This window comes from Phycodurus eques, chromosome 4, assembly GCF_024500275.1.
Source record: "Phycodurus eques isolate BA_2022a chromosome 4, UOR_Pequ_1.1, whole genome shotgun sequence".
NCBI classification, from domain to species: Eukaryota; Metazoa; Chordata; class Actinopteri; order Syngnathiformes; family Syngnathidae; genus Phycodurus; species Phycodurus eques.
In genome coordinates, this window is record NC_084528.1 from 336494 (window position 1) to 363242 (window position 26749).

Genomic DNA, 26749 nt, shown 5'->3' on the forward strand with positions numbered 1-26749 from the left:
TTCCTGTGCACTTATTCTGTACACTTTGCAAAGCGCACCTCGGTGCCATCTTTTTTCCCACCCTGCCCACCCATTCGTTCCACCTGGAACCCAACTCTTCTGGTGCACCTGCAACGACCACTTGGGATGTGCAATTCCTTCTGTGCTGATTCCCAGCGTTGCTCTCCGTGGTTCGAGTTGTCGAAGTTGCCCGCTTTTCATTTAATCTTTCCGTGGCTCATCTTGGCGGCCACCCTCTCGATTCTTTCTTCGTGCATGCTGCGCAAGCTTCACTCTGGTTTCTCCTTTGCTTTGCACCTGCTCATTTGCAGTGGACTTTCGTTACTGCGCCTCCGTGGAGCTCACTTCTCAGCCGCTCGTGACTCTACGCAGCGAAGGGGGGGGTTCACACAAGACTCCGCCCACGATCAACATGCACGAAACAAAGGATGGTCAACACAGTGAGACCGGACCGGGCAAGCAAGTACAGCCTCCGTGACAGCATCCTTGCTACACCTAGTCTGCCAACACAGATCCACAACCAAGACACCAGGTGAAACCAAACCGCTAACATAACGACCAAAATAAAACACATCCACAGCGCCCCCACCGGTGAAGTTTGTAGCCTTACGACTATCGAGAGAGAACTTCGGGAACTACAGTCCAAAGTCCGACAACGCGTGGCTAACAAAGTAGTAAATTTCTGGTCAATAAGCAACCTGCGAAAAGTAGCCATTTTGGTTCTCAACATTTGCTGTGTAATTTTAAACCAAAATAGGCAGGCCAAAACCACCCTGTCGTCTGCGCTCCCAACGGTTTATGCTCACACGCAGATTGCTGTCATGTTGATAAACATCAGGCTATGTGACATTGCGTCCTTTCTAGACAACTTTGCAAAAGATGGAATTTTCCAACATTTGGACCCCCCACAAGTTCAATCGGCAGGAAAGGTATAAGCGCATCCCAATGGGACAACAACATTCTTTTTTCTTTTTCCACCCGTTTTTGTTTTACTTTTGTGCATCCTTTTTCTTCAACTAAACCTGCCTTCGTTTCTTCCGAGACAAGTGAGAGAGCCCACCTCCAAGGGCCAACTGATCCACGTTCGTGAGTAGGACATTACAATCGTTGCTAGGATGTACAAAATTAGTGCCTATTAATTTTGGTGTAAAATACCAGCCTTCACACAAATCCCAACTCTCACTATGAGAGTTGGGATTTGCCTCCCTTTTCATATGCCTAGTTTCATTCTATTACCATTATTTGTGTTTCCTTTTTGTAGTTGGATGCCCCTCTATTGTTTCCCTGTAGTTTTCACTTTAAATATAATTACATTTTCAGTAAAATTCCACTTCTTGTTGTGTTTTGTGTGTGTTTTGAGTTTAATACTGAAGCCGCTGAACTCGTATTTCATCAATGTAGCAGCCTTCTAGATAGAGATTGATTGAGGTTTTTCGTCCCTTTTCCTAAATCTTACATGAGACGTGAAAGAGACATGGTGCCCCTTTTCAGGACAAAAATAGTTTGATTATAACGTTAAATCAAGCTGCGTCGCTTCAGGCGTATTTCTCTCTCCTAAATTAATTACCTTTTATCCAAAACCAATCTTGTAGTATGTATTTTGTATGTGGTTTCTATTGTTTTCACTTCTATTAACTCACAGCTAGATTTTGTGCTGCCATCAACACAATATAATTGTTCTCAAAGGTTTATAGTCTGTCAATTCGTTCAGCATACAACATTTTAAAATGACTGCATTCCAAGTGAGAGTGAAGTGTTGATACAACATTTACAGAATATTATACCTTGCGATTTTCTGCAGTTACGATTGCTAAACCCCTTGATGCTGTTGTGAAGATTGAGTCACTTATTTCGGGCAATTTCCCTTCAGTCTGAGAGAAAATACAGTTTGCTTACCAATACAATATTGTCATTTAACCCCGTCAATTAATCCTTGCATTTTAACAAACAAAAACAGTGTTTGCTGCTTTTATTTTAGAATAAGTATCGTTGGTTTGGAAGAGGCGTGTTGATTTTCTGTTCCGAAGCAACTGTGTGATATTAAGTCATTGTTGGAAACGGGAAAAAATGAACAGTCAAGGGTGGATTACTTAAAAGGTGACATTCTCCTGCTGCTACAACATGACCTTGCCCATGTGACATAAACATGGTTCATTTAAGGGATTAGCCATGCTACCAATAAGATTAATGGTTAATTGGTATATGAAATGAGAAAATAGGAGCAAATGATTACCCTTTTACACAAACACAACCTTGATTCCCTGTCCATTATTCAGTTTAATTAAGTTATATTGTTCCTGATAGGGATGAGGCAGAGTCTCACAGCGATAATGAGATCAATAGTGGATCTTTACTACCCGGAATAAAGGGTTTGCAGGTCACAGGAGTCTTGCATTTTATAAGTCCTCATTTCTAACCCGCTGTCCTCTCCAGTTTTGATTGTAAATGTTACCCACTGTAATGGGATGCAATTTTTCCCAAAACTGATTCTGGTTGTCTAAAAATTCATCTATGCATACAGCTACACACCAAGTAATCCTGTCCAGTGTGTAATAGAACAGAGCCTGTCACAACTAGAACTGTACTGCATTGTACTGAGAGCTGTAATATGTTTGACTTTCATTTAACTAACTGAGGAAAACAAAATAAAATATTCACTATGGTTCATTCATAATGAACATGAGTGACATTACTTACTATCTATCCATCTACACCATGTTTTAGAAACAATGAGAAAGGATGAACCAAGTGTTTAATAAGTTAGCTAGTGAAAATTGTACACACATTGATAAGATTAAAATGTTCAGAGCAACCTACATTGGTTGCTGGTAACAGGATGTGAAATAAATCTCTTTTCAGCTGCATCATTTACTGCTCTCAAGGTCACACACAAGTACATTCAAGGAGGAGTGTGCATGAATAAATGACAGCGAGGGATGCCGATACACACAGTATAATACTTAGATTCAAATATTTTGCCTGCTCTTGAAGTCTCTTCATGGACATCATCGAGCAGTTGTGGGCGTACTTTTTTCTCTCCACAATTTTAAATGCAATAATTAGTGTACGATGAGGGTCGCATGGACAACAATTACGTATAAAACACCAGCATAGAGTAATGGTTCTCAAAGTGTGGTATGGTTCGGGCTCCCTCTAGTGCAGTGATTCTCATCCAGTGTGCCGGGGCACATTTGTGTGCCGTGAGCGCTCTTCAGGTGTATAGGAAATTATAACATTTTATGTAATTGCTCAAAAAATTATTTATTTACAAGAAATAATGAATCTTTGTTCATTTATGCCAGTGAGGCATACAGACGTTTACTTAAACTCAGGACACACACAAAATACAACCAAGAGTGGATTTTTATAGTATATTTAATGGCATCTACAAGGGCTCTCGAGGGAAACACACAAAGGGGTCTAACTCAAGAAAGGAAATAACACTAATAATGGTAAAAAGTAGGAAAAGAGGCGTACGAAAAGGGAAATAGAACATCGTGTGTTGGACTAAATTGGGAAACGGGAACTTTTAGCACGTCCATTCCGGACGAGAGAGAGGGGACAGAGTTGAGATTTTTTCTGAAGCTAGTAACTTCCCCGAAATTCTTAGGCACTAATATTGTACAAGTCCAAATCACCACATGGGCTCAGGAACACTTCAGAAAACCAATGTCAGTAAATACAGTTTGGCGCTACATCCGTAAGTGCAACTTAAAACTCTACTATGCAAAGCAAAAGCCATTTATCAACAACACCCAGAAACGCCGCCGGCTTCTCTGGGCCCGAGCTCATCTAAGATGGACTGATGCAAAGTGGAAAAGTGTTCTGTGGTCCGACGAGTCCACATTTATAATTGTTTTTGGAAATTGTGGATGTCGTGTCCTCCGGGCCAAAGAGGAAAAGAACCATCCGGACTGTTATGGACGCAACGTTCAAAAGCCAGCATTTGTGATGGTATGGGGCTGTGTTAGTGCCAATGGCGTGGGTAACTTACACATCTGTGAAGGCACCATTAATGCTGAAAGGCACATACAGGTTTTGGAGAAACATGCGCTGCCATCATGGACGCCCCTGCTTATTTCAGCAAGACAATGCCAAACCACAGTCTGCACGTTACAACAGCGTGGCTTCGTAGTAAAAGAGTGCGGTTACTCGACAGACCTGTCTGCCATTAAAAATGTGTGGCGCATTATGAAGCGTAAAATACGACAACGCAGACCCTAGACTGTTGAACAGCTGAAGCTGCACATCAAGCAAAAATGGAAAAGATTTCCACCTACAACGCTTCAACAATTAGTGTCCTCAGTTCCCAAACGTTTATTGAATGTTGTTAAAAGAAAAGGTGATGTAACACAGTGGTAAACATGACCCTGTACCATCTTTTTTGGAATGCATTGCAGCCATAATATTCAAAGTTAATGATTATCTGCTAAAAACAATCAAGTTGTTCAGTTTGAACATTAAATATCTTGTATTTGTAGTATATTGAATTAAATATAGGTTGAACATGATTTGCAAATCAATGTATTTTTATTTAGGTTTAACACGTCACAACTTCATTGGAATTGGGGTTGTACTTTCTGGCAAAAGTTTGCCGTGTCTACTCATGACTGTAGGCTCAAGCTGGTGGGTGGTTGTCTCTCTCTCTCTCTCTCTCTCTCTCTCTGGGCGCATCTCAGGAAGCAAGGATGATTGAAGACGAAAAAGATGCAGAAAAATAAAGCAAAACAAAAGAGGCTGAAGACAAAAAATGGTTGGTCGTCACGCCTCATTGGGAGAGAAGGACTGTTTATCTTCCTGCCTTTTTTTGGGGGGGGGCTCGTTGGCAATTTCAGAGCGATCACGCTTGAGTGGAAGCGTACATGGTACATTCGTAGTCACTGCTCGCCTAGCTGTGGCCTACATAGAGGCTGGGTAGCCGAGTCTCCATCACCGAGTCTTATGGTTACCGAGCCATGTGCCCGAACAAAAGGAAAGAAAATTCTCAAAATCTCACAGCTGCGTTTGTAAAATTGACCCACTGACACAGACATCAAGGCATACATTTGGAATAATTCTGCAGAGTTCGTGAAATATCAACAGACATTCGTCCTTGGTTAAACATCAACTGAGAGTCCGCCCGGGTCGACTTTACAGTTCCTCTCGACGCCTGCGGTGGCGCCTTGTGCGCACGTTTGGATATTAAGCAAATAGTTTGTTGCTGTATTTGCATCCCATTGTCAATCGGTCCCTTTTGGGCTGTTGTGAGTTCAAGGAAAGAAAGGACTCTCTGACGACTTAACCAAGATTTCCAGGTGACCTGCTAATTACTTCAGGGTCCAAAACTTCTTGTTGTGGGAGTCTCACAGCAGGGGGGATGCAGTTTATCAAACCGTGGGGAGTCACTGTCTCACCTCCGTTTGCGGGGAGCATGTCCGCGACACCAGCCAAGTGTCATTGACAGTATTATAAGCCAATGGTGCTATAATTGGCGGGCGACGACAATGACGTAATCGTTAAAATATGGCAGCTCAGTATCAGAGCGTTACAGAGAAGCCATTGCAACATTGTTAATTTCTTAAAATGCTGTTTTGTGAAAGTTAAACAACGAATTCCATTAATATTTGTAATAATGTGAATATTAATAGAGCTTATATCTGTTTCTGCAGCGTTCATTGAGTCTTAACTGATAAGTCAGAGGCGTATCTCAGCAGATGACTTCACTAGCATTCTGACCGAGAGACAAGTCAGCTAAAGTGACAATCATCATGTGGGAGGTGGAATATTGCATTCTTTAGGCTGCAGTGTTTAAATTGAAGTCTATTGATTGCTCTGGAATTGGAAAACATGGAAATACGGTCAGCGGCACGCTGGTCGACTGGTTCGCACATCAACCTCAAAGTTCTGAGGACCCGGGTTCAAATCCAGCCTTGCCTGTGTGGAGTTTGCATGTTCTCCCCGTGCAAGCATGGGTTGTCTCCGGGTACTCCGGTTTCCTCCCACATCCCAAAAACGTGCATGGTAGATTAATTGAAGACTCTAAATTGCCCGTAGGTGTCAATGTGAGTGTGAATGGTTGTTTGTTTATATGTGCCCTGCGATTGGCTGGCGACAAGATCAGGGTGTACCCCACCTCTCGCCCAAAGATAGCTGGAATAGGCTCTGGCACACCGGCGAACCTAATGAAGATAAGTGGTACAGAAAATGGATGGATGTGAATATGGTCATCAAAAATAAAATAGATTAGCTGTAGCTGGAATAATAATGCAGCTCTGTGGGTGGCACAAGCCAGTGCAAACTGTAGGCCGGTCCCAAGCCAGAATAAATACAGAGGGTTGCGTCAGGGGAGCATCCGGCTTATAACTTTGCCAAACAAATACGAGCGTTCATCTAAAGAATTTCATACCGGATCGGTCGTGGCCCGGGTTAATGTCTGCCCCCAGCACCATTAACCTGCAGGGCGCCGGTGGAAATTCAGCTACTGTGGGTCGAAGACAAAGGAGAGGTGGAAAGCAGGTTGTTAGACAGAAAGAGAAGAGGAAAGCACAGAGCCGAGAATTGAATGTGGGGACCTTGAATGTTGGGACTATGACAGGAAAATCTCGGGAATTGGTTAACATGATGATGAGGAGAAACGTTGATATATTGTGTGTCCAGGAGAGCAGGTGGAAAGGCAGTAAAGCTAGAAGTTTAGGGGCAGGGTATAAATTATTTTACTGTGGTGTAGATGGGAAGAGAAATGGAGTTGGGGTTATTTTAAAGGAAGTGTGAGCTAAGAATGTCTTGGAGGTGAAAAGAGTATCAGATCGAGTGATTAGGCTGAAACTTGAAATTGAGGATGTTATGTACAATGTGATTAGTGGCTATGTCCCACAGGTAGGATGTGACCTAGAGGTGAAAGAGAAATTCTGGAAGGAGCTCGATGAATTAGTTCTGAGGATCCCAGACAGAGAGAGAGTTGTGATTGGTGCAGATTTTTATGGACATGTTGGTAAAGGAAACATGGGTGAGGAAGAAGTAATGGGTAAGTAGAGCATCCAGGAAAGGAACTTGGAGGGACAGATAATGGTAGACTTTCCACAAAGGATGGAAATGGCTGTAGTGAAGACTTTTTTTCCAGAAGAAATAGGAACATAGGGTGACCTACAAGAGCGGAGGTAGAAGCATGCAGGTGGATTGTGCAGACGGTGTCATCTGAAGGTGGTTACTGACTGTAAGGTAGTTGTCGGGGACACTCTCCCTAGACAGCATAAGATGGTGGTGTGGAGGAATATTAAGAAGTCAAAAGCAGAGCAGCCAGCCATGTGGTGGAAGCTAAGAAAGGAAGAGTGTTGTGCGTTTTTTCGGGAAGAGGTGAGACAGGTTCTTGGTGGATAGGAGGATCTTCCAGAAGACTGGACCACATGAAGAGGATGGAGCTGCCAGGCAAGAGAGCTAGAGGAAGACCAAAGAGAAGGTTGATACATGTAGTGAGGGAAGACATAAGGGCAGTTGGTGTTAGGGAGGAGGCTGCAGGAGATAGGCTTTCATGTAAAAGGATGTCACGCTGTGGCGACCCCTCACGGGACAAGCCCAAAGGAAAAAAAGAAGAAGATGCAGCTGGAATAACAATTAAGGAGAGTATATTCTCCTACAATTTTTTCATTAAATGTTTAAATGGAAAAAAAAGCAATCGGTGCTGAATAGTAAAACTGCAGCAGACAACAACAGCCCTCTGCAAAAGTGCGGGGGACATGTCCCCCCCCCCCCCCCCCCCCCCCCGTCCACCTGTAAATTACACCTATGCACAACACTGATCTGTGGTCATTCTATTATTTGAGGACCTCAACTACCTAAAATTTTTTTATCTGTGCACGGCGTATGGCTGTCAAAAATAAAGGTCGATATGAACCATGGGGTCCATTATTTACCCATTATCTTCAACATATGAAAATAAATTTCAAACTGAATCACAGGGGCAAAAGTACATGTCTCCCTTTGGCTACTTTAAGGAATATGTGATGACAAGCAAATCCCAATTTCTCCTGGATGAATTTGTATTCACTTCCAGTCACTAAAAACACATTTCCACATTCCCACCCACATCGCTTCCAGCTCAACCATTTCCTCCATTCTCAACAATCCACAATTTCTTCCCTTGCTGTCAGCCTTCATCTTTCATCCTGTCTTTACAGCTCTAAAATAATGCACTGCAAAAGACAGCAAAAAGGGATGCATTGACGGGAGCAGAGAGTATGTTGTGTAACAGTGCATTCATGTCAAAGTAAGAGTAGAATTCTAATAGGGAAGCGCCAAAGGCAGACATTTTGAGATAATGGTTTCATTTGGAGAGATCGTGATCTGACCCTTGAAGGTAAAATCCCCATGGCTGGGCAAATGAGTTTCCGCTCTCCTTTCATCTGTCTTCTGCGAGATCATGTCCTTAAAGCCATGGGAACATTGGACACTTTACACGCCTTTAACTAACTCAGACAATCAGAGCTTCAGGGAAAGAGAAGGTATCAGACAGCTTCATGCCTGCAGGCTAACTTTACAACATAAAACACTCACAGATGCACAGTCAGGCTCATAGTTTATGCACCCAAAAGACAAAACACCCCCTGAAAAAAGCCCCCAATATTGCGATTATAATCAGCATTCAAAAGTTATCTTTTGATGTTAAGGCAAAGCATTGAAAACAGCAGTTACGGCGGAGGAAATAATTATTTGATCCCTCATTGATTTTGTAAGTTTGCCTAATGACAGAGAAATAAATGGTCTATAATTTTAATGGTTGGTGTATTTTAACAGGGAGTGACAGAATATCAAAAAGAAAATCGAGAAAATCTCATAAAACAAAAGATTCAAATTATTTCACACTTCACTGAGTGAAACAAGTATTTCACCCCCTATCAAAACATGACTTGGTACTTTGTGGGGAACCCCTTGTTGGCCAGTACAGAGGTCAGATGTTTCTTGTAGTTAATCACCAGGTTTGCAAAAGTCTCGGGAGGAATTTTTGACCACTTGTCTTTGCAGATGCTCTCCAAATCCTTAAGGTTTCAAGGCTGTGCCTTGGCAACTCGAAGCTTCTAATCCCTCCACAGATTATCTATGGGATGAAGGTCTGGAGACTGGCTAGACCACTCCATGACCTGAATGTGCTTCTTCTTTAGCTACGGCTTCATTGCCTTGGCTGTGTGCTTTGGTTCATTGCCATGTTGGAAGCTCCATCCACGACCCATTTTTAATTTTCTGGCTGAGAGAAGGCGGTTGACACCCAGGATTTCACGGTACAAGGCATCCATATTTCCTGTGATGCAGTGAAGTTGACCTGTCCCCTTTTCAGAGAAACACTCCCAAAATATAATGCTTCCACCTCCATGCTTAATGGCGGGGATGGTGTTATTGGGGGTCATAGTCTGAATTCCTCTTCTTTCAAACACGGTGAGTGGAATTGATTCCAAACAGCTCGATTTTTATCTCATCTGATCACATCACCTTCTTCCAATCATTCAGGTGTTCATTGGCCAACTTCGGACATGTGCCTTCTTGAGCAGGGGGACCTCACAGGCGCTGCAGGATTTTAATCCAATACGGTGTAGTGTGTTACCAATTTTTTTCCTTTGTGACTGTGGTCGCAGCTGCCTTGAGCTTAATGACAAGCTCCTCCCATGTAATTCTGGGCTGATGTCTACCCTCTCTCATGATCATTTATACCCCACGAGCTGAATTCTTGCGAGGGGCCCCAAACCAAGGGAGATTGACAGTCATTTTATGTTACTTCCATTTTCTAATTATGGCACCGATAGTTGTCTCCTTCTCACCCAGCCTCTTACCAATGGTCTTTTAGCCCATTCCAGCCTTGTGCAGGTCTACAGTCTTGTCCCTGATGTCCTTGCCCAAGATGGAGAGGTTGTGGAGAGGTGTCTTTATACAGGTAACAAATTGAGATAGGTGTCTTTCATACAGGTGAATTTAGATTAGGAGTACTTCATTAAAGTGATAGGACTAGTCTGTGGGAGCGAGATTCTTTATTGTTGGTAGGGGGATCAAGTACGTATTTCAATCAATGAAATGTAAACGTATTTTTTTTAATTTTTTTTATTTTTTTATAAATGTGATTTTCTGGATTTTCCTTTAGCTATTCTGTCTCTCACAATTAACATAAACCTACCATTAAAATTATAGACCACTCATGTCTTTTTCAGTGGGTAAACTTACACAATCAGTGAAGGATCAAATAATGATTTCCTCCACTGTATGTTGAAACAGTGTGAAAAACGTGAGTCGTTAAAAAATGTCCAGCAAGAGACAATTTATAAATATTCATAAAAGCTTTCAAAAGTGAGTCATCCTTTTTGCTTTATGCATAATGTAGCTTATTTGTTTTAAACATTACCATGCATTTAGAGCAAATGATTCCCCATTTGAGGGAACTCTTGACTGTAGTTAGTTGACACACGTGACAGTTGTCACGCAAGTAGAAAGTCTTGCAGTAAGTGTGTGTGAATGAGAGTCTGTGTTGTCTCTTTGTGGGATTTGTTTTTAGCAATGGCTGTCTTTTGACTATATCAGTGCCAAATTGAATACCAAATTAACTATTTGTTGATATAGTATGCGATGCATCACACTGCTTTTACCAGTGGCATTGTGTGGTTTGCCAGCACCCAGGCGACAAAGATTAGCACCCCATAACCCGCGGATCTGGAGCTCGAATCTCTTCCACCGGTCACATATTGAACCCTTTTTACTCTTTGAGGTCACTTTACTTCAAGGTTGCAATGTCGATGTGAAAAGAAAAGAAATACTAAATACTAACAAATCTACAGCAGAATTCTATGGAGGACCAAACATGCCAGAATTAAATAAACAAATACATAATCAAATGAGTAGTTAAATGTGTCATGAATGATTCAATTATTTCAGTTTTTGTTGAATTATGTGAATAACTCCCGAGAACTTCAAGTAATCACTCCGCCTCGCGCATAAAACAAACTGGCATATGTATTCACTGTTGAATCAATGGCTCTTCATAAAATGTCTGTTATTAACTGACGGATGAGCTTTTGAGTGGATCAGCACAGTCCCACCCAGTGCCTGTCCACTGAGTTTGAATAAATAGTGACATAATGAAATATTTAAATACTGGTAATTTAATGAACATTGAAATAATCAGTAATATTTGACATAACTACATACATATGGAAATAATTCAACAAATATTGTATAATAACGCAAAAATACTGAAATAATTAATGACACATTAAATCATTTGTTGTAGTTATGTATTCATTGATTACTTTTCGCGCGTTTGGTCCACCACAGAATTCCGCAAATTTATTGATACATTTTACAGTTGGCGCATTTGTCACACTATTGAACTATATATTATAGATTCATAAATCTCAGACATATTAAATTGGTGGGTTACATTGAGGTGCATTATATTAATAAATATATCATGGAATCATGATGTGAAATTCGTATTGAATCAAAGTCATCGTCATCAAGAGTTATTCTCTGAAATGCTGTGGCTGTTGTAATCATGTGCTGAAACGTCTAATTCATGTGCTAAAATGGAAAATACCAGCGCATGGGATGTTTCTGCATGTTTTTCTATACAAACCATTCAGTCTGCAGTTGTTCTGTGTGAGTGAATACCCTTAGGGCTCTATTTTCGTGACCGGCGTAAATCCGACGCGGCAGGCAGCATTAATCTATATTTAAAAGAGGGAGGTCTGTGCAGCACAGCCGATTTCAATCATGTCCAATCAATGCGGCTTCTCTCATTCCCTTCAAATATGGCGCAATGACAATCTCGCATGGAGACAGCTCTGTGAGGACGATCCGTGCGTAGAGCATTGTCACTGCTCCTGAGTATTGCATTGAATCATCCCCACAGTATTCTTTATACAGTGAAGCTCATCACAAACTTTAAATTGGTCAAATTAGTGTTATTCTGCCATTAATCTTATCAATCCTTGTCGATTTCTTGTCGTGCCCATTTTGCAGCAGCTGTAGAATAGCAGATATGTATTTGTGTTGGAAGAATCCTATTATCTATCAAACCATGAATGGCAACATGAAGACTGTCCAATTTTTGTTTTGAAAGATGAACTGTTGCTTTAGACTCCTGTTTCATTAAAAGGTTCTGCTGTTATTTAGATTCTGTTAAGGTCAAAATGATCGACATACGAATGAGGTCTCTCAATACCAATACTAAATACTATTTGTGTCTGTTTGCTGTCACATTTTGAGCCTCCTACCACCATGTTTATAATCAATATCATCAAATAATACGTAATTATATGCTTTTATATAAGGCGGCACGGTAGCCGACTGGTTAAGAGCGTCAGCCTCACAGTTCTGAGGACCCGGGTTCAATCCCCGGCCCGCCTGTGTGGAGTTTGCATGTTCTCCCCGTGCCTGCGTGGGTTTTCTCCGGGCACTCCGGTTTCCTCCCACATCCCAAAAACATGCATTCATCGGAGACTCTATATTGCCTGTAGGTGCAAATGGTTATTTGTTTGTGAGAAAATTTAGATCAGATTTGGATTCCTCACCCAAAAATGAGTTAAAAACAGCTGTCAGAACTAACTCAACAAAAATTGTGTTCCCCAGTGTAATTAAATGCCAGACTATATCCAATCTCCTTATTAAACAGGCTTGTAGACACAAAATGCATTTCAGCACCAAGGCTAAATGTGGCCCAGACCCAGGTTCATCACATCCTCCCACATGAGCCACCAACAACTACAACTGCTGGGGTCCAAAACAATCCCACACACACTCCACACAATCACCACCACTGCTTTCCATTATTCCTCCGCATAGACCCACCACTCTTCAGCCGCCTCCGCTTGCAGTCACACACTTGTCTGCACGCAACTCTGTGTGCAGACACACGGTTCCCTTCTGAGGCCAACTATCACTAGCGCATGTGCAAAACTTCAAAAACACATTTGGGGTTGTAAGCATTGCAATGATAGAAGTGCGACTATGCAGGGGATAATTCTCACTCTCTCTGTGAGATGTAGATGTTTCAAATGCCAGAGTGTGAAAACAATGTGGTGAGAGAATCCACAGGTAGTTCTGATCAGGCCAGTGAAGCCTACAGGTGAACAATGTAGGAGCTCCTTGTAGCAGCAGGTACAGGCAAGGAAGAATACTGTGAGAGAGGGAAGCAGTTTGCACACAGGGATAGGGCCACTGGCTGAATAGGGGGTGAACACAAAGAAAAGACGGCAAGCCAGCAAGTAAGATCCCTCCATAATCCACTCTATGACAGAACTTTCAACACTGTGGTGGCCTTTAACGCCCTGACCAAAGCAGTGACCCAAGTTGCTGGGCGGATGGATCCAAATCAAGATCGACATTGGTATTGGTATTGACAGATATCAGTGTCATCAGATGGATACTTTAGTTACTATTTCTCTCCTGTATGTACTGCTGCAGTTTTATCGACGAGATAAGGTAGCTGGCGGTGTTTGTGTCGCTACTCGCTACTACCTATTTAAAGGTGTAAAAGGAAGTTTAAAAAAACATCACTGTGTGTCATACATGTTAAAACTGTCTCCTCTCTGGCCCCATCTAATTAAATTTTAATTGTTATTTTACAACTGGCGGCACAGTAGCCGACTGGTTAGAGCGTCAGCCTCACAGTTCTGAGGACCGGGGTTCAATCCCCGGCCCCGCCTGTGTAGAGTTTGCATGTTCTCCCCGTGCCTGCGTGGGTTTTCTCCGGGCACTCTGTTTCCTCCCACATCCCAAAAACATGCATTAATTGGAGACTATAAATTGCCCGTAGGTGTGACTGTGAGTGCGAATGGTTGTTTGTTTGTATGTGCCCTGCGATTGGCTGGCAACCAGTTCAGGGTGTACCCCGCCTCCTGCCCGATGACAGCTGGGATAGGCTCCAGCACGCCCGCGACCCTCGTGAGGAGAAGCGGCTCAGAAAATGGATGGATGGATGGATGAAATTTACAACTGGGCACAACGGGACAAGAATGTAGTGACTGTCTTTCAATCATTTGCACGTGCCCACCATGCATATGGAGGCTCATGGGGACGTACCACAGCCTTTTGCTGAGTAGACTATTATAGTTTCTTGCCCAGATTATTTAACTCCGGTTAACAACAAAATTAAGAAGAAGGAATTGGACAGTTCTTCACTTCAATCAAGGGTTAAGATATTTAATGGTGGTGTGTGTCCCATACACAGACTGCTGCATGGTAGTGTTACATTTGCGAACGTTTCGTTCAAAAGAACGAATCTTTTTTAGTGAAGGTACTGTACTGAGTCAGTATATGAAATGATTTGTTCTTTGAGTATGACCGCCGCAGTCAGCGAGTCGGCTAGGAGCAGAAACGGAACTGCTGTAGCGTTCTGTCACTCATTTCTGAATCTTCTGCGAATGACCAATGAGCAGCCAGCATGCAGGCGAGGGAGGGACTTCGACAAACGTCCTGCCACGTGATTTGCGATTCGCCAACGTTTTCACTCACTTCGGCAAATGACCAATGAGCAGCCAAGGGAGAGACTGAATTGCACTGAATGTATATTGTACTGTTAGCCACGAGTGATTCATTCATTGAACTTCTTTGTTCGTGATCCGTGAGCCACCAGTAATTCGTTCGTTCGTTGAACTTCGTCCGTGATCCGTTAGTCACGTGATCACGAAGGAGCGATGTACTAGTATGTATGCAGTGATTAATGCGGAAGTTTATTGCGAACTAGTACGATAAGCGATTCATTCGCGCGAGTATAGCCTTCACTGTTAGCCGTTCCTTCAAGCTAACGGCTACTCTTGAGCCAGTCAAGCACATGAAAACAAGCGCACACACAGGACATGGCTCGTTTCCTAGTTTACAATACGTGAAAACAACAACGCATAAAAACAACACCGCATAGTCCTTCTGTGAACATGTTGAGTGAACATGAACCTCAAGGATGTGTCATTAAAATGAATGAGGAAGCAATTGAATGATTTTGTGAAAAATAACTGAATGATTCGGTGAACAAATCGCTTGAATGAATCTTTTAAACAAACTGATTCCAATGATTCAGTACACTCAAAAGAACTGCCGTGCCCATCACGACTGCACGGTTGAGCTTGGAAAACCACTGCGTACGTCAGTCATCGTTCTCACCAAGTCGTCAAGTAAACTGATCACCCCTCTTATACATATATTTGATTGAACATTCCAAAAAATATAACATCAAACTGGTAACATTTCGTGAAACTGTGGATTCGTGTCTGACCCTGAGGTACACACTGAGGCGGCCGCAGACGAATGGGATGCAGCGGTCCCTTCCTCCAGGCCAATTCCAATGGCTGTCGACACGCTCTCTGAGGCGGCCAAGCCACGTCAGCGTGACGAACCCGTCACTTCCTAGTTCTGAGACGTGAGGTTGCAGAGGAAGGGACTGAAATGAGGCTACATCCAAATATTGCTAGCAGTTTGAAAACCGCATCCTGTCCCTTTCAGTGCCTCTCCAGGCGGTCACACAGCAGAGACGCACTTTGGTCCCCCTCCCTCTTTTGTTTTGACGTTGTAACGCAGCCAGCGTGACACAGCACAGAACGAAGGACCTGCAGCAGGGCAGCGAGGATGAGGAGCGCTGTGCGACTCGAATATCAGGCTGAAAATGATACAATGGCAGTCTGTAAAAAGGGGGTAAAATATTGTGGACCCCCAACATCGATGATAATAACTTTTAGGGGAGAGTCAATTATTCACGAATCGCGATCAGCCTTGGTCTCTATCCCCTGCGAATAGCGGGGCCCAACTATGTCCCTCTTAATGTTTGTATCAGAATATAATGAGTTCAAATGCAGGCTGGACACTGCGCTTACAAAATCAAGGGGCTTAGCCGACAACTGCTCTCATCCCTAACCAATGTGGTCCAGAGAGCAAAGTTGGTGTTAAGACAAATGTCAGATTTGGGTTGATCTTCAAACTGGCAAAAAAATCTAATTGTCTGGCAAAACAAGAACCACAGCAATTCCAAAAGTAAGCCACCATTAAATGGCTGCGATAGCTGAGAACATCTGTTATGTTGCATATGTTCTGCATCGTGATGAAAACTGAAATTGGCAGGCAACTAACGCCAGTATAAACACACTCATCACCCGTCTGAGCCTGAATATCTTGACAATGCTGTCATATCCCAGTGGAGTGAACAAATATTCATCTTGACAAAATCTTTACGTCAAATGGGATTTGTTGGTTTTATTTTAGTATTTGATGCATTGGAATGGTATTATTATTATTTCAAGTCCCATCTTTGTTGTGTTTTTTGACCTCATCAAATGACGCAGAGAGAAAACGAGCAAGATACTGTATCTTTTTATCAATGACAAAGACCTCCCAGAGGAGCAATTTGAGACATATGTAGGACAGAGAAAGGATTATAAATAGAGGAGTTAAAAATATTCCACAAGAGTATTTGACAAAACTCAGACAAGACAGCTTCTGTTCTTACTGTTTAACAGCCCCTTCACTTGATATAAAGAACTTTTAGGCAAAGAGCAGATGGTGAGGGAGGAGAAAAAAGGTGGTTATTGAAGTAATCTCAGTAAGGAATGTCTTGAGTACTAGATGGGACCTTTACCAGAGGTGGGTAGTAACGCATTACATTTACTCTGTTTTTACTCTTGTAACATTTTGGATAAATTGTACTTGTCAGAGTAGTTTTAATGAAGCATACTTTTTACTTTTACTCGAGCATTTATGTTAAGAAGAAACGGTATTGAAAATCATCTACATGCTGCTTGCTACATGCTCGGGCGCCGTTACTCCAATCCACCGTGATGACCACGGTGATGTTTGAGTCAAGTTCACCAATCAAACAACAAAAGAAACTCACATGTTCCCCCACAAAGCCTTTTATTGGGCTTCACAGGCCAATTGAAGTGAGTCGTAACAACCGCGTGACTCGTGTTTACATTACAGACTACGAAAAACAACAGCTTTAACCTGCAGCGTAGTTTTGTCACTGCCCTTGCGGTTTTTGCTGTGCATATGGCAACATTAGCCCTATTTTATAGTCACAAGTAATTGTGAAACATACAAACCCAATTCCAATGAAGTTGGGATGTTGTGTTAAACAAATAAAAACAGAATACAATAATTTGCAAATCATGTTCAACCTATATTTAATTGAATACACTACAAAGATATTTAATGTTCAAACTGAAATTTTATTTAAATTTAAGCTTTAATTTATTTAAATATTATGAGCAAATAATAATCCATCCATTTTCTGAACCGTTAATCCTCACAAGGGTCACAGGGAGTGGTTGCCAGCCAATCGCAGGGCACATATAAACACACAACCATTCACACTCACATTCACACCTACGGGCAATTTAGAGTCTTCAATTAACAATCATTAACTTAGAATTTTATGGCTGCAATATGTTCAAAAAAGCTGGGACAGGTGGCAAAAAAAGACTGAGAAAGTTGAGGAATGCTCACCAAACACCTGTTTGGAACATCCCACAGGTGAACAGGCTAATTGTGAACAGGTGGGGGCCATGATTGGGTATAAAAGGAGCTTCCCTGAATTGCTCAGTCACTCACAAACAAAGATGGGGCGAGGTTCACCTCTTTGTGAACAAGTGTGTGAGAAAATAGTCAAACAGTTTAAGGACAATGTTCCTAAACATACAATTGCTAGGAATTTTGGGATTTCATCATCTATGGTCCATAATCATCAAAAGGTTCAGAGAATCTGGAGAAATCACTGCATGTAAGCGGCAAGGCCAAAAACCAACATTGAATGCCCGTGACCTTCGATCCCTCAGGCGTCACTGCATCAAAAACCGACATCAATGTGTAAAGGATATCACCACATGGGCTCAGGAACACTTCAGAAAACCAATGTCAGTAAATACAGTTTGGCACTACATCCGTAAGTGCAACTTGAAACTCTACTATGCAAAGCAAAAGCCATTTATCAACAACACCCAGAAACGCCGCCGGCTTCTCTGGGCCCGAGCTCATCTAAGATGGACTGATGCAAAGTGGAAAAGTGTTCTGTGGTCCGACGAGTCCACATTTATAATTGTTTTTGGAAATTGTGGATGTCGTGTCCTCCGGGCCAAAGAGGAAAAGAACCATCCGGACTGTTATGGACGCAAAGTTCAAAAGTCAGCATCTGTGATGGTATGGGGCTGTGTTAGTGCCAATGGCGTGGGTAACGTACACATCTGTGAAGGCACCATTAATGTTGAAAGGCACATACAGGTTTTGGAGAAACATATGCTGCCATCCAAGCAATGTCTTTTTCATGGACGCCCCTGATTATTTCAACAAAACAATAAACAACATTTTGCACGTGTTACAACAGCGTGGCTTCGTAGTAAAAGAGTGTGGGTACTAGACTGGCCTGCCTGCAGTCCAAACCTGTCTACCATTGGAAATGTGTGGCGCTTTATGAACCGTAAAATGCGACAATGGAGACCCCGGACTGTCGAACAGCTGAAGCTGTACATCAAGCAAGAATGGGAAAGAATTTCACGCACAAAGCTTCAACAATTAGTGTCCTCAGTTCCCAAACGTTTATAGAATGTTGTTAAAAGAAGAGGTAATGTAACACAGTGCTAAACATGACCCTGTCCCAGCTTTTTTGGAACGTGTTCCAGCCATAAAAGTGAATGATTATTTGCTAAAAACAATAAAGTTTATCAGTTTCAACATTAAATATCTTGTCATTGTTCCTCCATCCTGCCCTGGCCTTTTCTGTCCTCTTGGTTAGTTATTGCATGTCCTCACCGGGTGTTCCCCCCAATCCACAAATAATAACACGATTTGACTGTTGTAATGTTACTTGTGTTAAAATTGACATGAACGGAACAAAGGATAGGACCCAAAAAATGCACGACTCCAAAATAAATGGACAGTTTCAAAAAGAGAGGTTTAATATACGGGCAGAGGTCATAAGCAATCCAACAAAGGCAACAGTATCCAAAAATGTGAGCCAAAAAGGCGAGGTCGATAATCGGAAAAGGGTCTAGTCTTAAAAAATGAAACCAAAATCAAATGAAACCAAATCAAAACCTGGAACAGGTTTGGGCTGGCGTAATAGAAATATTCAAAATCTGAGGAAAATTGTATGAAAAAAATAAAAAGTGTAATTGTTGTCCTGAGCGTAACCTCTTATGACAGACGTCTTAAGTGACATCAGTGGGAAATTATCATGTATTGGAAATTCATGGCTCAAACACGGGTTGTGAATTATGCCATTCAGCTCCTTGTTATAAAAGAGCAAAAAGTACTGAAACATTGAACAGTTGGACATGTATGCAAACGTTTAGAGAAGGTAAAATTAAGTTAGGTGTATCCTAAATTTCTCCAGAAAACCGAAAATTCTCAACTTTTTGTGAGTAGCGCATTTATACCACAATCCTGAAAACAATGGATCAGATTTGGGGAACCAGGCACTGTAAAAGCATCCCAACTCAGGAAAGCAACAAGCAAGTCAACTTAATAAAGTGAGAAAACAAAAAATAATTCACAAATAAGAATAATCGGGGGGGGGGGGGGGAAATAACCTTATTTTGTAACTTTCATTGTTACATCAAACAGAACTCTAAGAGCAGCAGTTACCGAGTAGCTGACTCTGAAACCGAGAGAGACAGTTGTTGTGGCTTTTGTGTCTGTCTCATTACTGTAATGACCTTTAACATGAGCCGTTATAGTTTTCTAATAGGCTTATAGGAGGCTTTTCTCGATATGCAAAGACACAAGCCATTTACAAATGAAATTGTAACAGTCAAACTTTGTGCAGATGAATAAAGATAATTCCCTTTCAGAAGAAAAATTGGTTTACTCCACTTTCTGCTCTGTTTGTGAACATCTCACATGAATGATCTTCAAGCTTTGAAGGGTGTACGCTTACTCCAGATTGCTCTTGTTGTTTTGGTTCTGAATGTGGAGATGTGCAGGGGCGGATCTATTCTGGTGGGATACAGGGCAGCCTCATAGCCACCCCAAAATCATGAACTATTTGTCCTGTCACCTATAATAGTAAGCTTTGTTACGGCAGCTTTTCAAAGTAACTGTACAGAAAAGAAAAAAAAAAAAATAATATATATATATATATATATATATATATTTATATATAAAGACAAAATGTTATTGCTTGATGGATTGTTTTAATAATAATAATAGCGTCTCTATTACATTAAGTTGAAGAATGTCAAAGTGGCCTTTGCATCCTTTGATGCTGCCCTCAGAGAAAAAAGTCTGGACACCCCGGTTCTACAATGATGCAGTGTATAATCAAGTAATGGAAAACAACAGTTAAACAACTTGTGAATTTCGCATTGCCATTTATATTTCATCCAGTCTAAATCACAAACAACAAATAATGTTTGAACATTTGGCAAAGCTGGATAGCACATTAACCTCACAGTTCTGAGGTCCAGGGTTCCAATCCGGCCTCCCTGTGTCAAGTTTGTTATATGTTCTCCCTGTGCCTGCGTGAGTTTTCTCCGGGTACTCTGGTTTCCTCCCACATTTCAAAAACATGCATGGTAGGTTGATTGAGGACACAAAATTGTCTGTTATGTGTGAACGTTAGAGCGAATGGTTGTTTGTCTCTTTCTGGCCTGCGATCGGCTGGCGACTAGTTCAGGGTGTACCCCGCATCTCGCTCGAAGTCAGCTGGGATAGGTGCCAGCACATCTATCCATCCATCCATCCATCCGAGAGAATTAACTCTTCCCTTTAGCCCAGACATGCGAAGCTCCCGACGCGTGGGCCACTTCCGCGGTATCAATTTGAAGTCAGCATGACATTGGCCCGCACAACGGCATCTGCCAAACATCCATCCATCCATTTTCAACACCGCTTATCCTGGTTAGGGTCGCGGGGCGCTGGAGCCTATCCCAGCTGACTTCGGGCGAAAGGCGGACTCCACCCTGAACTGGTCGCCAGTCAGTCGAAGGGCACATATAGACACGGACAACCATTCGCACTCACATTCATACCATCACTGAGTGGGAACTGAACCCACGCTGCCCGCACCAAAGTCAGGCGAGTGTACCACTACACCATCAGTGATCTGCCAAACATGTGCGAGTAATTCCAAGAGCAGCATCTTTTTATTTGTATGAACTATACAGTACTGAGTGTTGGGGGTGAGGGAATATGACAGTCAGCCAATCAGGTACCAGTTTCCAAGGAGCCACATGGCTAGTTATGCATCTGCTTGTGCATTTGAAGTACTCGTAACTGTTCCTGCAAATTTTGGAAGCGCTGTTTGTCGTCGATTGAATGAGGTCGCATTGCCAAAGAACTTGTGGTTGTGTTAGCGCAAATCTGACTGCAAAATGTTCAAGTGACATGGTAACGACAAAGACGAAAAGAACGCAGACGGACTTCTTGTTTAATCGGAGGCAATGACGTCTACAGGAATAAGTTTATTCAAAGTTTCGACGAAGATGATTTCCTTGTGATTGTTACGGCGCAAATCTGGCTGCAAAAAGTGTTTTCGGCTTTGAAAATCACACGTTTATACAATTCAGACCCAATAGAAAACCATATGACCCTGATTCACTATTATTATTCTTGTTTTCTGTGAAGCTTGAAGTAAATCTGACGATGCGCTTGCAGTCAGTGTGACCCGAAAAATGTGAACCAAACCAAAATCACTGGTTAATCGCTTTTTCAGCAAGTGCTGGCGATCATATGCTAAATTACTTGGCAGATTGACTATTTTTGGGGTTGTAGGCAAAGTATTTTGGCGAACATATCAATGACTGTCTCAAGCGGCAGCCGCTGCCGAGATCCCCGTTAGATTGTGACGTAGCAGTTTGCTCATCTTCCTGGGGTCCGCATAAAATCAAGAGTACAAACTAGACTGATACGGCACAGGGTACATCAGTACAGCGGATACTCAAAATACAAGCCACGGAGTCGAACAAGTAAACAACAAACACAATTGATACCAATTCATAATTTAATATGATTTGATATGAACTCAAACACTGTTAAAACAAAAATGTATTTCAAACCTCAAGCAACACCTCTCAGGTGAAAAGAATATCAAGTGGATTTAATCAACCCCTTTTTACAGGAACTTGTATAATAATCGAACAAACTATTATCCTTGACGTCTGATTTGAAAACAATGTTTCCATCATTTTGTTGTGTCCATATAATTATGATCAGACATTTACAGTGTACAGTATATGGTGAACTGCTGAGTGATTATAGGCTACAGCTCAACTATCTGGACAGCGAACGTCAGAGGATACTCAGAAACGACATTACTAGCCACGTTACATTGGCTGCGTAGCTTCTGAATGTGACTTAGCTGCCTAATAATTCTTTGTAATCCTTCATAAAATACAGTACATTGTATTGAAGTCCGTTTAATGTGAATTTGTCACTGGAGTCTGCCGGTAGACAAGCGATGTGCGAGCTCGTCATAAAGAGATGTTTACCAACAATTCCCAAAACATGAATCATATTGCTGTTGATTAAAACATGAGCCATTAGTATGTCAATAATTATGCTCACTTACATTTATGGATTTATGGGCTATGGGGTAGAATTGGGACTGGCCCTTAATGACCACTTGGGGACTGAGTATCGAAAATCCAGAATCAGTTCCTAACTTAACAATTCCATGGAAATGTTCTTACTTTTTAAGTGATTCTCTTTTCGGAGAAATTATGTCATTACACGTTATGCAGCGCCTGCAACCAGGGGACCTGCTGACATTCATAGATTCCGAGGGACTGCAGGTGGTATTAATGAGCTACGTCACTCTAACCCTTCTGAGCAAAGGTGCCAGACTGCCACCAAAAGCAGCAGTAATTTAACGACTAAAAACAACATCACTTTAACCTTTAAACCCTTTCTGTACAAAAGAACACACTAAGGATGCAGTTGACTGCAGGGGCAGTGTGGTGCGATGCATGCATGTAGCTACATTTTTCTGTAAGATAAAAGAGTAGAAGAAGAAACTAATACTTTAATAAACTAATTTCTCACAGATTAGGAAGAATATATGCCTGAGGGCAGTGGTGACCCCAGCCCTACATGCCTTAGCCCACCCCTATAAATTCGTCCTCAAATGAATTTGAAAAAAATATATATTTTAGCTTTTTTGTTATACAATTCTCGATTTGATTCAGTGCAGAAAAAAAATTTGACAGTTAACATTTGCACGTGTGCTAATCATATACAATCTTAACTTGACTTCCCTTAACCCAGTTCTCTAAAATGACATTTGTCGCAACCTATTTTCAAATGTAAAAGACCACTTAACCCTGAGCATTCTTGCTTTTTGGCACTGCGGATTATAGACAGTAAGTATAATACAGTAACATATCTTAATGTATAAATAGACAAAGCTTTCTGGACACTTCAGAACTTTATGGGAATTGCAACTTAATTTAGTGTTGATATTTCTGAATGATCATCCTTTTAATGTTCTCTAGTTCAAGCATGAGTTTTATCTCAATTTCCCCTTCTGATCTGGAAAGAACTTTGGGTAATTTGGCTTATTAACTTGAACAGAAAAATAACACACACAAGATAAATAACGCACAAATAGACACGGACAACCTTTCGCATTCACATTGTCACTGAGTGGGAACTGAACCCACGCTGTACCACTACACCATCAGTGACTGTTTAATTTGTGTTTCCATCCATCCATCCATTTTCCGAGCCGCTTCTCCTCACTCGGGTCGCGGGCGTGCTGGAGCCTATCCCAGCTATCATTGGGCAGGAGGCGGGGTACACCCTGAACTGGTTGCCAACCAATCGCAGGGCACATACAAACAAACAACCATTCGCACTCACATTCACACCTGCGGGCAATTTAGAGTTGTCAATTAACCTACCATGCATGTTTTTGGGATGTGGGAGGAAACCGGAGTGCCCGGAGAAAACTCACGCAGGCACGGGGAGAACATGCTAACTCCACAGAGGCGGGGCCGGGGATTGAACCCCGGTCCTCAGAACTGTGAGGCAGACGCGCTAACCAGTCGGCTACTATGCCGCCCCGCTGCATCCACTGAGGCTTAAATATGTTTGAATTCTCTCTTTGTTTGTGTGCCTCTACTTATGTAAAAACGTCTTTGAGTGTTGACAAAAATGCTAACAAATCTTCTTATTATTTTTGTTGTTCTTATAATTTTTGTTACAATCATACAGATGGTAGATTTTGACAATCCAAAAGGCGCAGAGAGATTGCAAACACCATTGTCATGTTTAGCTCAACAGTAAAACAATTAGGCTTCTTAACAGTATTGCTGGCAGTTTTCAGTTTCTTTGCCGCCGTACTGACAGTGACGTGCGGTCAAGGGTAGGCAAGTGAGGCAGAGCCGCACTTCCCCCTGGTGGTCTTTCCTTCCCACTGCATGTCAATAGTCAATAAAACCTTATGATTCCATTAAATTGTTCCACTTTAGTTCTATGGTCCGTGCTTTACATCGATTTTCTTTTTCAATCCAATAATTTCATCATTAAAATAGCTGAATTTTCATATTTCCTGTTGAAATGCATAGGAATGCGCAGCTCTGAGTCACGTTGAGTCAGCGCTCCCATGATGCTTCAAGAGATCACGCACACATCCATTCAGGCAGGCTGTGATTGGTTTGTAGCTTCACACAAGAGACATTGGTGTTTCCTTATTACATCGCCAATAATACACTTTTTATCACACATGTACTGCACTTACTGACGTTTAACAGACTGTCTAATATATTTAATGAAAGTGTGTGACATTTAGTCTCTTATCGACCAGAAAAGCAACTAGAAGTCACCAATCACGAACCTCACCGCACGTCACTGCATACTGATGGCCTATTTAGAGCAAAAAAAAAAAAAAAAAAAAACTATATACCAGCAATGCGTGACACACGGACCAAATGATGTTTAAGTGGTGTGAGAAAAAGCAGAACTGAGCCTTTAACATCCATGTCAAGGCTTTTCATAAACTGAAAAAAGTGTGCGGACTGAGGCAATATTATTTTTAAAATTTTGTTGGTAAACCGAACAGTTTGTGAACTGGGGCATTCACGAACCCAGGTTCCACTACTTGTTTCTTGTTTTCAAACACAAACTGTTTCAATTAAAATGGGGCCATATAATTGTTAACGGTTTACTGCAGCATTGTCTAACCATTTCAAGCACTGCTCGTGCAATAATTCTTAAACCACCCTTATCACTGACTAGTCATGATGAGACGAGGGGCCGCCTATCTGGATGCGTTGGAATAAATTCTGGATGATTAGAGCATTATTCAATGCATTCAGTCAATTGACAGAGAACACATTGGAGACATAAAGACATTGAGAAAAACAGTCACTGGGCAATAAAGGGTTGCTGGTTATCTGGTAATGGCAGTCCAATTTATTTATTTATTTATTTTTCCCCAGAGTCCTCTCGCACTTAGAGCAGTTTGAATGACTCATATAGCAATAGTCCGGTGCAATGGCCATTGTGCAAAGGGCGCCGAGACTTCAATATTATAGTTTAGCCCCACCCCACCGATTTAATAATAGGACCAACCGTCAACCTCATCTGAAGCAAGAAAAAAAGAAGCAAAAGATGACTAAAGTTTAGAAATAAATATGCCACTTTTAGAAGACTGTTTGTTAAAGAGCCACATTTAACCCAATGGCTGTGGGGTGTTTTCCATTTTCATCCTTACTGCTGGGGTGAGAAAAGTTAGCACGTAACAGATGGTAGCCTGATCGCAGCTCTCAGATGATTCTTCATTACCTATGAACATGGATACTGTGATGTCCTGGAGCAAGTACGATGCTAATAAGACTTCCTGCTGAATCCAAGGCTTCCGGCTGAGACATATGGAAACACAGACCCCTCATCATTATGCCAATATGGAAGGCTTTGAGCCTAGAGCGAGGCAAAAGACGATATTGTCTTCCATTGCATAACCCACTCCTTACTTCCACATACCCACTAATCCTGACTATATTTGTGTGAATTCATTTTACTGTTTTCTGTGGTTAAAACAGGTTTTATACACAACACCTCATAATGACAACATGATAAATGTCTTATTTTAGATTTCTGCTATTTCATTAGAAATTAAAAACTAAGTATTCACAGCTTTTTTCACGAAGCTCAAAACTGAGAGCAGGTGCCCCTATTTCCACTGATCATCTTTGAGATGTTTTCAGGCTATTGGATATGATTTGGGAAGGCACACACCTGACTATATAAGGTCTCCCAGTTAAAGATGCATGTCAGAGCACAAACCAAGCAAGAAGCAGGAAGTCAAAGGCATTTTCTATTGCCCTCTGAGACAGGATTGTCTCGAGGCTCAGCTCTGGGGAAAGGTACAGAAAATATTTTGCTGATTGATTTATGTTCCCATTGAACACAATGCCTCAGTCAGCTGCAAATAGAAGACGTTCAGAACCACCAGCTGACTTTTTCCCCAGAGCTGGCGGCTTGTGTACTGTAAACTGAGCGATCGGGGGAAAAGGGCCTTCGTCAGGGAGGTCACCAAGAACCTGATACTCACTCTGTCAAAGCTCCAGTATTGCTCTGTGAAAATAGGAGAACCTTCCAAAAGAATAGAGAGAACAAAAGGCACAGGGCAGCCCGTCTAAAGTTTGACCAAGGACGCGCATACCATGACAGAAAAAACTCTCTGGTCTCTTGAGATAAAGACTGAACTTTTTGGTGTTTATGCCAAAGGTCATGTTTGGAGGGAACCAGGCACCGCTCATCACCTGGCTAAGACCATCCCCACAGTAAAGCATGGTGGTGGCAGCATCATGCTTTGGTT

At 41.8% G+C, this 26749-nt stretch overlaps 1 protein-coding gene across 1 annotated transcript in view; it reads right to left on the reverse strand.

Moving 5' to 3' along the window:
* grik2 (glutamate receptor, ionotropic, kainate 2) overlaps nucleotides 1–26749 on the reverse strand; it is a 278259-nt gene that overhangs the window by 204824 nt on the left and 46686 nt on the right. The gene's annotated exons all lie outside the window — the stretch shown is intronic.